Raw genomic sequence first — 13,460 nt, forward strand, 5'->3', positions numbered from 1 at the left:
AAAAAAAAACCACTTAATTAAAGCTGTTTAAAAGTCCCTAATCAAAGGTATAAGAAAAAAGCAAAGTTTTTAACCTGGATTTGAAAGCATTTACACTCGGGGCTGACTTCACTTCTGTTGGTAGCCTATTCCATCTGTGTGCAGCATAATAGCTAAATGCAGCTTCTCCATGTTTGCTTCGAACTCTGGGTTCCACTAGTTGGCCCAAGTCTGTAGATCTCAGAGCCCTGCTGGGCTTGTACTCAATCAGCATTTCTTGGATATATTCAGGACCCAAACCATTTAGTGATTTACAGACGAGTAGCAGAACTTTAAAATCGATTCTACAGCTGACAGGGAGCCAGTGTAAATCCTTAAGTACTGGAGTAATATGTTCTGATTTTTTTGTTTTGGTCAGAACTCGAGCTGCAGCATTCTGAATGAGCTGCAATTGTCTCATGTTCTTTTGAGAGAGTCCAGTCAGAAGACCGTTACAGTAATCTAGTCTGCTGGAGATAAAAGCATGGATAAGCTTCTCTTGGTCTGCTTGAAGCATGCAGTCCTTCAGTCTGGATATGTTTTTCAGCTGGTAAAAGGCTGTTTTAGTGATGAATTTAATATGATTGCTGAAGGTCAGATCTGAGTCTATTAGTACCCCAAGATTTCGAACTTGGTCTTTAGTTTCTAAAGACAGTGACTCAAGCTGTTTTTTAACAGCAATCCTCTTTTCTTTATTGCCGAAAACAATGAGCTCCGTTTTGTTTTCGTTCAGCTGAAGGAAATTTTGGTTCATCCAGTTGTTAACTTGCTCTAGAGAATGACACAATGCGTTAATAGAACTGCTGTCATTTGGGGACATAGATAAATACAGTTGTGTGTCATCTGCATAACTATGATAGTCAACATCGGTGTTCTGAAGCATTTGACCCAAAGGTAACATATACAGACTGAACAACAGGGGTCCAAGGACTGACCCTTGAGGGACCCCACATGTCATGGCCTTTCGATCAGATTCAAAATTTCCAATGGTCACAAAATAACTCCTTTCCTCCAAATAGGACCTGAACCATTTAAGGACTGTTCCATTTAACCCCGCCCAAGTTTCCAGCCTGTCCAACAGTATATTATGATCAATCGTGTGAAATGCTGCACTGAGGTCCAACAAGACGAGCACTGATACCTTCCCTGCATCAGTGCTCAATCTTATATCATTCAGTACTTTAATCAGAGCTGTTTCTGTACTGTGATGAGGTCGGAAACCTGACTGGAATTTATCCAAAAGTCCGTTTAAGCTCAAAAAATTGTTGAGTTGATTAAAAACCACTTTTTCAACTATTTTAGTTACGAAGGGAAGGTTTGCGATTGGTCTATAATTTGCTAGCAGGGAGACATCCAGTGTTCTCTTTTTTAGAATGGGCTTGACGGCGGCTACTTTCAGACATTTAGGAAGTTCACCTGATTGAAGTGAGCAATTAATTATTTGTTGTAAATCGATCTGAACAGATTTCACAATGGTTTTGAAAAAGCCAGATGGAATTGTGTCAAGACAGCTCGTGGAAGGTTTCAATTGCTGAACCAAGTCTACTACAGTATTTTGATCCACTGAGTCAAATTCTGTCATGGTAATTAAATTATTCCTAGGTGATTTTAAGTGCAGCATCGTTTTGTTATTTTGCTGGTTTGTAACAATGTTTGACCTGATGGCTTGTACTTTTTCACTAAAGTAGCAGGCAAATTCATTGCATTTATCTGTTGAGAGGAGTTCTGGCGCTGTTTGATTTGGGGGATTTGTAAGTTTGTCAACCACGCCAAATAGAGTGCGTGTATTGTTGAGGTTCCTACTAATAATTTCAGAAAAGTGTTGTTGTCTAGCTATTACTAACTCTTGGTTAAAATGACAAAGACATTGTCTGTACAGGTCAAAATGAACTTGGAGTTTAGTTTTTCTCCACTTTCGCTCTGCTTTTCTGCATTTAGATTTCAAAGTCATTATGTTGGTAGTACACCTCCAAGGTGTTTTAGTTCGGGATGAAATGGTCTTAGTTTTAATAGGAGCAACAGCATCCAAAACATTTGAGATTTTTGAGGTGAATTCATCCAGAAGTTCATCAACGGTCTCTGCATTTACAGTTGGTGATGCAGCCATTAATTCCATAAACATGTTGCTTGTATTCTCATTTATGTACCTTTTTTTAATCGAGACAGTAGTTGTTTGAACTTCTGGGATTGTTTGTAATTCAAAAAACACACAGGAATGATCTGAAATAGCCAGATCTTTCACCTCAACAGATAAAATGTCAACACCTTTAGAGATGACGAGATCAAGAATGTGACCTTGATTGTGTGTTGGACCTTTTACATGTTGTGAGAGACCAAAAGTATCAAGTATATTACAAAATTCTTTGGTATTTTTATCCAAGTTGTTGTCAACATGAATGTTAAAGTCTCCAGTTAAGACCAGATAATCATAGTCGGTACAAATTACTGACAGCATTTCTTCAAATTCCTCCATGAATCTGCCTTTTTGTTTTGGAGGTCTATAAATTATGACAATGACGATGTTTGGTTCACCTTTTACCAAAAGACTAAGATATTCAAATGAATTAAAGCTTCCCAATGAAATTTCTTTACACTGAAATAGAGATTTAAAAATGGCAGCAAGTCCACCACCTTTTTTGCCATTACGACATTTGTTCATGAAACTAAAATTTGTTGGTGTTGCCTCATTGAGAACCGTGTTGCAGGAACCTTCTGTTAGCCATGTTTCACTGAGGAGAAATAAGTCAAGATCATATGTCATAATAATGTCATGAATCAACAATGATTTGTTAACTAGTGATCTTGTATTTATTAGCGCTACTCTCACAGTGGCAATCGGAGACGCTGGTTTAGTCAGAGGTTCACAAGCTATACTGACTAGGTTTGTAGCTTCTGACTTATTTCTTCTCATTTCTTTTGCCAACTTTCTACTTCTTGTAATCACAGGAATGCTACAAGCTTCCTTGGGTCCTGACTTATTCTGGGAACACACGTTTTTTAAATTGTATATGTAGTCTGGACCCAAAACATATCAGACCGAGCTATAGTTGAGATTCTCCATAGCCAAAGATGGAGGTCGGCGGGTGGGGAGCTGTATGCTGAGGCTTGGTGGAGTCAGACGATTAGTGGATAGCTGAATGTGGCGTCTTGGGGGGAGCATGGGCGAACCGTCATCAGCAGGCAGCTGCCTGGAGAGACTTTTATTTAGCTGTATGGACAGATTGACCAGATTGCTCAACCTGTTGGTGAGACTCGCTGGCGAGTCAGTCATCGGGTCATTCGGGGGCGGTGCACAGCGCGGGGGTGCATCCGGCAGTGAATCCGGTAGTGGCGCTGTCTGGCAGGTGTCGCTTGGGGGCGATGAACAGCGCAGGGGTGCATCTGGTAGTGAAACTGGTGGTGGTGGTCGTGGTGGTGTTTGGCAGGTGTCGTTCGGGAGCAGGGGAGCTGGATGTTCGGTGTTTGGAGTGTGGGCAGATGAGGACAAATCAATCTGTTCTGAAGGGCAGGGAGTGCAAGATAGTGAGCCAGCCTCACCAGATCCTCTTCTTATCGGTTGTTGTGTTTCATGTCCTTTGTTTTGGGAACATAGCGTCCAGTGACGCACGCTATGGAAGATGTTGGCTGTCAGTAATCTGACTCCCTGCTTATTGAGATAAATCCCATTGCGTTGAAAAAGATGGCGACGTTCACAAAACATAGAAAAATTGTCAATAAAGTTCACTGAGTAAGAAGCACAGATGCTTTTCAGCCATCTCGAGAGTGACATAATCCGATTGAAACGCTCATCACCTGGTCGGACAGTAGGCAGAGGACCACTCAGAAAAACCTCTGCGTTTAGGCATATTATCTTGTGTAGAAGGGTAATAAAGTCTTGCTTCAGTATCTCCGACTGTTTTTTCAACACATCGAATGCTCCTGTGTGAATCACAATCGATCTCACAGTCGGGTAGTCAGTAGCAATCTTGTCGACTTTTTCAGAAATGTCCAGCACCATGTCATTAGCAAAACACAGAACTTTTGTGTTTTTTCTGCTGCACAGACGTTTAACACCAAACAAGGCTTTGTCGCCTATTATCAGTGTTTGTGTTTCAGTAGCTGAACGGATTTGCTGAGGAGGTCCGGTTTCATACCTTTGACTGGTGCTGTGATCCCCCGAGGCTTGCTGGCTCGGCGACAGCACGGCAAACCTATTTCTCAGTTCGATATCAGTATTTTGTCTTCGTCGGCCAAGACACGGTTTCCTTTTTCTTGCTGGTACCAACGTCCAAGACTGATTTCTTGGGGTTGAGGTAGCCTTTTGCATAGGCCGACGTGTTTCCTCAGGCATTAGTTGGCGGTCAGGTCCAGCTGTTGGGCGACGACTCCTCAGTTTTGGCTTTGCTCCCAGCACATTCCACAGAGGGTCGGTGGATGGAGCTAGCTGTTTGTTAGCATGCTCATGACCACCGTTTGGAGACATTGGCAGTGTGGTGTCATTCCACGATTTTCCATTCACCTCCACAAACATTTCAAGGCGGTGCATTCTTGTCTCCAGCACTGCCATCTTCTGAAGAAGTTTGTGGTATTCATCGGTCGAGATGGAAGGCATCATTCGTCCAGCCATGCTGCTAGTAGCAGTCGCGTGCTGATTAGCAGGCCGTGCTCACGTTATCGTGAGGAGTTTCCAAAAAAAATAAAAAATGTTGAAAAATGCGCCCAGCTGGTTGTATCTACCAAACAAAAAGGTAGTACAGCCACATCGAGGCAAATGTCCAGGAAAAATCCCAGAAAAAGAAAGAAAAAAAAGAAGTTATCAGCTGAAAGAATGCAAAGCAAAGCAGGAGCAGAGCAGATTGCGTCTACACACTAGGAAAGCAGGAAGCGACATGGTAAGACTCGATCTCACAACCCTTTATGCTAAGAAGCCAGCTAACGTACCGCCCTGATTGTGAAATAACAGCTACTATATTACTTAATTTGAATGAATAATATTATTTAAGACGTCTACCCATCTAACGCTTTAAAAATAGCGACATAATTCAGATAAAAATATTATTCGTACTATATTGTTTTTTTTTACAATAGTTTCTGAGTTCTCACAATAGGTGTTCGATGATACTATTTTATAGTTTTATGTTTTTCTCACCGGTATGATTATCTTGTATTACATTTATGACGTTTCGCTATCATCCTAAAACACATCTTTGCATCGTTTTAAGGTGGCCGGTGTATTTTGTACAAATAATATATGGATACTTATTGATTTCTGATCAATTTTTACCTACTTTTGCTTTTAGACGTATGTTAGTTACTTGTATATGAGTGCGTATTCTAACTTTCCCATTCACTTCTTGGTTCCATTCCATCACCCCTGCGAGACCGGACTCGTCTACTTAATATCACTAAAGTCTGTTCAAAAATCATTGGACACCCTGTCAGAGCCTTATCTTCCTTTTGTGACCGAATCCTGCTCGATCCCTCTCACTCACTTCATCGAATGTTTGAGTGGCTTCAGCGGCGGAGAAGGAGGAGGACTACATTTGTCCCCAGATCACTAAATCTCTTGAACAGTGACCCCCCCTCCCGGGCCAAATTGCGACAGACTGACTGACACGTAGCACTTTAGTGTGAAGCACGGAGCACTTTCTTTTGTTTTTTTATTGTTATTTATTATTTTTCGTTTTTTTATTTATTTATTTTTTATTTATTTATTTTTTTTAATGTTCATTGGTTTCGTGTTTTTTTTTTTTTAACTTCCCACTCGAGGACAAATAAAAACGTTTTTGAATTGAATTGAATATTTAATTACTTGTGGTATTTTATTTATTTTTAAGTTATCTGGTTTACTTGGTATCATTTTAAGCTGTCTGATGTATTTTATGTTAATAATATATGGATACTTATTTACACATCTACTTCTTATTCATTTCAGACCCGTTTTTATTCGTATATTTACCTACTTTTGATATTAAGTTTACGATGGCTTAGACTGTTTGAATGCGCTGTATAAAATAAAACTCGAGTTGAGTTAGTTAGGTACTGTTTTTTTGTTTTTGTTTTTTTTTTTTGTTTTTTTTTTTATAAAGTCAAATTATTACCTTTATGAAACTTTTTAGTTCACCTTACGGTTTACTATGAAATGTTTCAAAATACTCGGTCCCTCCAAAACAATCCAAAACAAAACGTGTTTACATATTTTTACGGATTTTAAAAATTCTAGGCATGACTTTGCCGAGTATTAAATGCCCGTTTGTATTTTTATTGAATGTGTACGTATACCGTTAAAATTTGTAATTAACATTTACCTACTCGATTCCTGTATTGACTAATTATTCGTGAGGCTAACGTTTTACAATTTAAAGTTATTCCGAGAGTTTACTCTTTAGCGACGTCTTTACACGCTTTAAACGTCGGCTTAGACTATAGACCGCTTGTGTTTTTACTGACGAATATTATCGTTAAATGTTTTATCCCGGATTAAAACAGGGGGACTTATTCAAAGATGTTTTATTTTACGGTAAATGTTTTTATAATAGTCGCATATTGATTTTAATGTGCAAAGGAATCAAGGAGACTCTCTGACTTTCATTTTTAAAAAATCTGTTTTTTTTTGTTGTTGTTGTTGTTGTTTTTTGGTAAAAACCACGCCCCCAGTGGGGTCTCGTGCTAATAAAAGTATTTATCCGCTCGGGCGTTATCTAACACTCCCCCTTCGAGAAAAAAAAACTAACATTGCGAGCGTTTAATAATCTTTGAGGAGATTTACCAGTGCCACCACCTCCGGGGGATCGAGTTAGAACGTTCTGGACATCCCCACGACTCTCCAGAAGTATGCAGACTTTTAGCGAGCCGCCAAATCTTACAACATCTAGTCCTGAGCGTTCGGACGTCGAAGAGGATGAGGCAAACGTAACCTTTATCGACGGACCCTACCGGAGTTCTAGCCCCATGACCGCTTACAACTTACCCTCAACATCGTCTGCTGACTTGTGAGAAAAACATAAAACTATAAAATAGTATCATCGAACACCTATTGTGAGAACTCAGAAACTATTGTAAAAAAACCAATATAGTACGAATAATATTTTTATCTGAATTATGTCGCTATTTTTAAAGCGTTAGATGGGTAGACGTCTTAAATAATATTATTCATTCAAATTAAGTAATATAGTAGCTGTTATTTCACAATCAGGGCGGTACGTTAGCTGGCTTCTTAGCATAAAGGGTTGTGAGATCGAGTCCTACCTCCGGCCTTGTTGGGTAGACTTTGCGTGTTCTCCCAAATTCCTGAAAAAACAAAAAAAACAAAACCCACGCGTAGTAGGTAAATTAAAGAGTCCCGATGTTTAAATATGCGTGTAAAAAATTGTTTACCTACGCGTACCATCGGAAAGTACGCGCGATTCGTAAGGAAAAAAAATAAATCGCTCAATCAAAAGTTAATTGTCCCATAGTCAGACAAGATACACGTTTGTTCACTATATATTTAGGTAAATTGCTGCAAAGAGCGGTTTTAAGATTAAAAAAGATCCTCGCGGTAGAATGTTACGCTCTGAATAAATCTCGTAGTTTTGTGTTTTAAACCCAGGGGTGATTTAGTATAGCTAATCTTACAGACTATCATATTCAATAATATCTTATAGGCTAATTTAACAATGGGTATTTCTAAGTATTTAAAAGAAGAAAAAAAAAAACTCACAAAGACTTGGGATCTCTCGTCGTGCACCGATAAAACTATTACTACATTTGAGTGTTAAACGTGCTACATCTTCGCTAGCGCTAAGTCTAAAGACGTTTTATTTGTCCTCGAGGGGGAAGTTAAAAAAAAAAAAAAAAAAAAAAAACATAAAGGTTTCACGAAACAAGGCACTATCGGTAACAAAAATAAAAAGTAAGTATCCATATATTATTTGCACAAAATACACCTGGCATCATAAAACGATGCCTGCATCCCCCTAAAAAACTAAAACGGAAACAAAACAAAAATAAAACTACATCGCCCATCTTCACGTACGCACCATGTCCCGAACATAATAAAAACATATTTCATACCCGAATACTTTCTAAAAAACTACAATCCTAAGCCTTACAGGGGTATCCGTTGAAAGAAGCCATGGTAATAATTAGAAGATATTTCATTCATACATAATCAAATAAAAAGGCTAACATCAAGACAGAAGACTCTTACAAACAACAGCTTAAAGATTTCAAAACAGTATATTTATTAGGTTTTTTTTTAATATTACAAGACCGTTAGAGCGTAAAACCCTTTTTCACACAGCGCATTCGTATATACAAAACCTCATAAACTTAAACAACAACAAAAATACATAGAGACATCCGATAAAAATCGTGTAGACACAAAATATAAAACATAGCACTAGCGGTAACAAAACTAGAAACAGAAAAATAACCGTTTATACAAGTACACATAAAAATAAAAAGTAAGTATCCCTATATTATTTGCACAAAATACACCTGGCACCTTAAAACGATGCCTTCACCCATCTAAAAAACTAAAACGGAAACAAAGCAAAAATAAAACTACATCATCCTTCTTCACGTACGCGCCATATTCCTAACAGAATAAAAACATATTTCATACCCGGATACTTTCTAAAAAACTACTAACCTAAGGGTTACAGGGCTATCCATTGAAAGAATCCGAGCTAATAATTAGAAGATATTTCATTCATACATATTCAGATAAAAAGGCTAACATCAAGATAGAAGACTCTTACAATCAACAGCTTAAAGATTTCAAAAAGTATGATCCCCACAATACATTGCCCCTCCTCCTCCTAAATCAGTTACTGCTTTAAAAAAAAAAAAAAAGAGTTTGCGATTACAAGTCCTTTTCATAAATCAGTTTAAGAAAAAACAAAAAAAAACAGTATATTTATTAGTTTTTTTAAATATTACAAAAACGATAGAGGATAAAACCCATTTCCACACAGCTCATTCGTATATACAAACCTCATAAACTTAAACAACAACAAAAATACATAGAGATATGCGATAAAAATCGTATAGACACAAATTATAGCACTAGCGGTAACAAAACTAGAAACAGAAAAATAACATTTTATACGTCTACGCATTTGCAGAGGGGCGAAAACAACTTGCGCGCTCTGCTCATGAGAGTGCCACCAACACCTTCTCTAACCCCGGGTTTTCACCGGATGCGGTTGCGGTGCGGTTGCGGTGCGGTCCGGCGACGCAAGCAAATAGATTCCATTCATTCGAATGGTGCAGTTTACACCGCTTGCGGGTGCGTTGCGTGTCGACTGCGGAAGGCCTGCGGCGTGCCGCAAGCCTTCCGCAAGGATAGACCTATTTTCTATTTTTGCCGGACGCCGCAGCGGTAGGCCTCCGGCAAATGGCAAGCGAGCACAAAACACATCGAGCGGGACAGGAAGACCGAGGCAGTTTCAAAATAAATTTCCGGTTACCTTTCAGAATAAAACACTCGCCAGCTCCTATTTCGCAAGTTTTTCAGCAAAACGTGACGTGGGCGTCGCCGGGCCATGTGCTCATTCACGGTTTAGACACCAGTGAACATGGACGAGGAGAGGTTTATATTGGAGGTGGAAAACCACAAAATAATATATGACACGGCACATCCTTTTTATAAGGACTGTAATGTATTGTGAGTTTGATGTTCGCGATTGCTTGTTGTGCCCGTCTCGCTTGCCGTACTGAGCGGCAGCCGGACACGGAAGACAGAAATAAAGAGTGGACCCGCACTGACCCGACTCTCGTTATTAATATACTTTACAAGGACAACCAAAAAAAGGATGCTGCATGGAATCTCATAGCAGAAGAAGAAGAAAAGTTTAAATCAAAAGAAGTCCACCTCTCGTTGTGAAATGCCACATGATCGCGCGCGCGCGGTCCCGCGAGACACGTTGGGAAGTGGGCGGCGACGGAGCTGCCGGACCGCAGCTGTGCGGAGCCGGTGTGGATTGACAAAAAAATTGACCCGTCCGGAGCACGCAGTCAAGACGCACCGCACCGCAACCGCACCGCAACCGCATCCAGTGAAAACACGGGGTAAGGCTAATCCTTTTTTTTTTAAAAATCAGTACATTTATTAGTTTTGTAACGCATCAAAAAACGTAAGAGAGGGTAAAATTCTTATGTACAACGCAATCTTATATACAACAGCTCAAAAACATAAAATACATAGCTAGACGTACAACAAAAACGTGAGAGAGGGCAACCTTATGATGTCAAAGACCGCCAACAGCTTGTTTTCTCAGGTTGGGTGGGGCTGGTGTTTTGTAGAGCAGAATTTCTCAGAGAGGGGAGAATGGAGGAAAACTCCAATTCGGTCATGTATTTGGTGAGGTAAGAGCATTTTAACACAGCTAAAAGCTCCGAAAATTTAATTTTTCATGTTGGTACCCCTTTAGTATTTTATTTACAAGCTCGTGGTGTTTTGTAGAGCAGAATTTCTCAGAGAGGGGGGAATGGAGGAAAACTCCAATTCGGTCATGTATTTGGTGAAGTAAGAGCATTTTAACACAGCTAAAAGCTCCAAAAATTTAATTTTTCATGTTGGTAACCCTTTAGTATTTTATTTACAAGCTCGTAAATATTCTCAGTGGTACATTTGTAGAAAATGTATATGCCCAAAGCAGGTTTACAACTAGAACGTGAGCAACGCCTCGCCATGAGGTTCCTCTTTTGTTTTGTAGGAATTATTTGTATTTTCGTGATTTAGTGTCATTAGTATTATTATTTTGCACAGTGAATCACATTTAGGATAACATATAAGTATGTCTTTAAATCTGGTAAATGTGGAAAATTCCATTTTGAATTGCTACAGCCCTAAATTAAAAGTGTACACACCCTTCTTCATGTACAAATACATCTGTGGTGTCATAAATTCAAACCGTGGATCCTTCCTAAAAAACTCTTAGCCAAGGGCTTACAGGAATACCCTTTGTAAGAGACTAAGGTGTTAATCTACTAATAAGAAGATGATTTTGGTTAAATTGTTGCAAAGATCGGCTTTAAGATTAAAGATTAAGGGTTAAGTAGAGTATAAATCTATTAACGTATCAAGAAACTCAAAGTTTCATACTTTCAATTCTCTTAGTTTTAAAAAGAAGCAGACGTCTGACCAATAATGTCCACATGCAGTTCCTGCCTGAGTTTGTGATTACATATTCTCTCCAGAAATCAGTATTTTTTTAAACTAGTACAATTATTATCTTTTTTAAACACACACAAAAAAAAGGTAAAAAAATTTTCGCTACTCTAATGCCATACATTGTTCCGTCATCCAAAATGTATAATTTACAAATTGAATACCTTTGAATCAAATTTTTAGGTTTTACATTCATTATCAACATTTTAATACCCTAATTTACTTTTGTAGACAAAATTAGACTAACTTTATTGTGTTCATCCTATCAAAATTTCTTTATTACATTGCTATCAAATACAACGCACAAAACATCAACCGATTAATTTCACGCCTCACTCTAATTAAAATTAAAAATACAGACAAACTTATCACATTCTAATACCTACCATCCACATCCTTTGACCATTAGATGGCGCCGTTCACCGCGGTAATGTCCACATGCAGTTCCTGCCTGAGATTGTGATTACATATTCTCTCCAGAAATCAGTATTTTTTTAAACTAGTACAATTATTATCTTTTTTAAACACAAAAAAAAAAGGTAAACAAATTTTCGCTACCCTAATGCCAGGCTGTATAATTTACAAATTGAATACCTTTGAATCCAATTTTTAGGTTTTACATTCATTATCAACATTTTAATACCCTAATTTACTTTTGTAGACAAAATTAGACTAACTTTATTGTGTTCATCCTATCAAAATTTCTTTATTACATTGCTATCAAATACAACGCACAAAACATCAACCGATTAATTTCACGCCTCACTCTATTTAAAATTAAAAATACAGACAAACTTATCACATTCTAATACCTACCATCCACATCCTTTGACCATTAGATGGCACCGTTCACCGCGGTAATGTCCACATGCAGTTCCTGCCTGAGATTGTGATTACATATTCTCTCCAGAAATCAGTATTTTTTTAAACTAGTACAATTATTATCTTTTTTAAACACAAAAAAAAAGGTAAACAAATTTTCGCTACTCTAATGCCATACATTGTTCCGTCATCCAAAATGTATAATTTACAAATTGAATACCTTTGAATCAAATTTTTAGGTTTTACATTCATTATCAACATTTTAATACCCTAATTTACTTTTGTAGACAAAATTAGACTAACTTTATTGTGTTCATCCTACCAAAATTTCTTTATTACATTGCTATCAAATACAACGCACAAAACATCAACCGATTAATTTCACGCCTCACTCTATTTAAAATTAAAAATACAGACAAACTTATCACATTGTAATACCTACCATCCACATCCACATCCTTTGACCATTAGATGGCGCCGTTTACCGCAGGGAGAGGGAGTCACTCCTCTCCGTCGGTTTTACCTTTTTACATTGTCACACGTCTTCAACCGATCAAGAGGGGATGCGGTTCAGAAATGGGTTAAATAACCACCCTATACGCACGAATAATCGTTTTATTTTTCCGTCTGTATTTCCCTCTCCAACTCCTTCAGTTAGAAACCAACCCTCTTTTTTTATTTTTTTTATTTTTATTTTTTATTTTTTTAAAAAAAGAAAAAACCCGTCAAAAAGGAGGCGCAACTTCACACCCGTAAACACCGGTAAGTTTCTTTTATTTATTTATTTTAAAAAACAAGAAGCAAATGGATAACATTTTTTTTAATATTCACAACACTTTAACTCGATTAAGAGAGCCTCGTACTATTTTACATTCACGCACGCACATACCCGATAGAGGCGCCGGGGGACGCTTCCTATCGCACGACTTAGTGTGAAGTATCACTAAGGTGGTGGGGCGCGCTTCCTGCAAGACTTCAAAAGGCGGGGGTGTCCTTCCTGTGACATGATGTGAAGGAGAGCTATCAGTTTGATGAAAAGTTTTTTATCAGGAGGATAGACAGGAGTACGGAAGGGGAGGGGTGATGGGGTCACAACCTTATCTACCGGGCCTATATCACGACTCCGGGGTCTTGCAAGGGGGGAGGGCCGGGGGGTGCTTCCTGCAAGACTTCAAAAGGCGGGGGTGTCCTTCCTGTGACATGATGAAAAGTTTTTTATCAGGAGGATAACGATTTATGGTTAGCAGACGGTAGAACTATGGGGGGGTCTTGCTAGGGGGGAGAGGGTGCTTCCTGTCACAATCTTGAATCACGGGTGTAGGGGGGTCACCGAAAGCACATATGCACGGGGGGTGATGGGGCATGAGGGGATAGGGGTGACCGGAAACATATGTTCACTGGCGGGCGGTAGGAGGGTGGGGGGACCGGAAAACAGGTCATCAATCAAATTTTGACATTTGCTGTTCCGACTCCTGATTGGCTA

The sequence above is a fragment of the Festucalex cinctus genome, chromosome 3, assembly GCF_051991245.1.
Source record: "Festucalex cinctus isolate MCC-2025b chromosome 3, RoL_Fcin_1.0, whole genome shotgun sequence".
Lineage (NCBI taxonomy): Eukaryota > Metazoa > Chordata > Actinopteri > Syngnathiformes > Syngnathidae > Festucalex > Festucalex cinctus.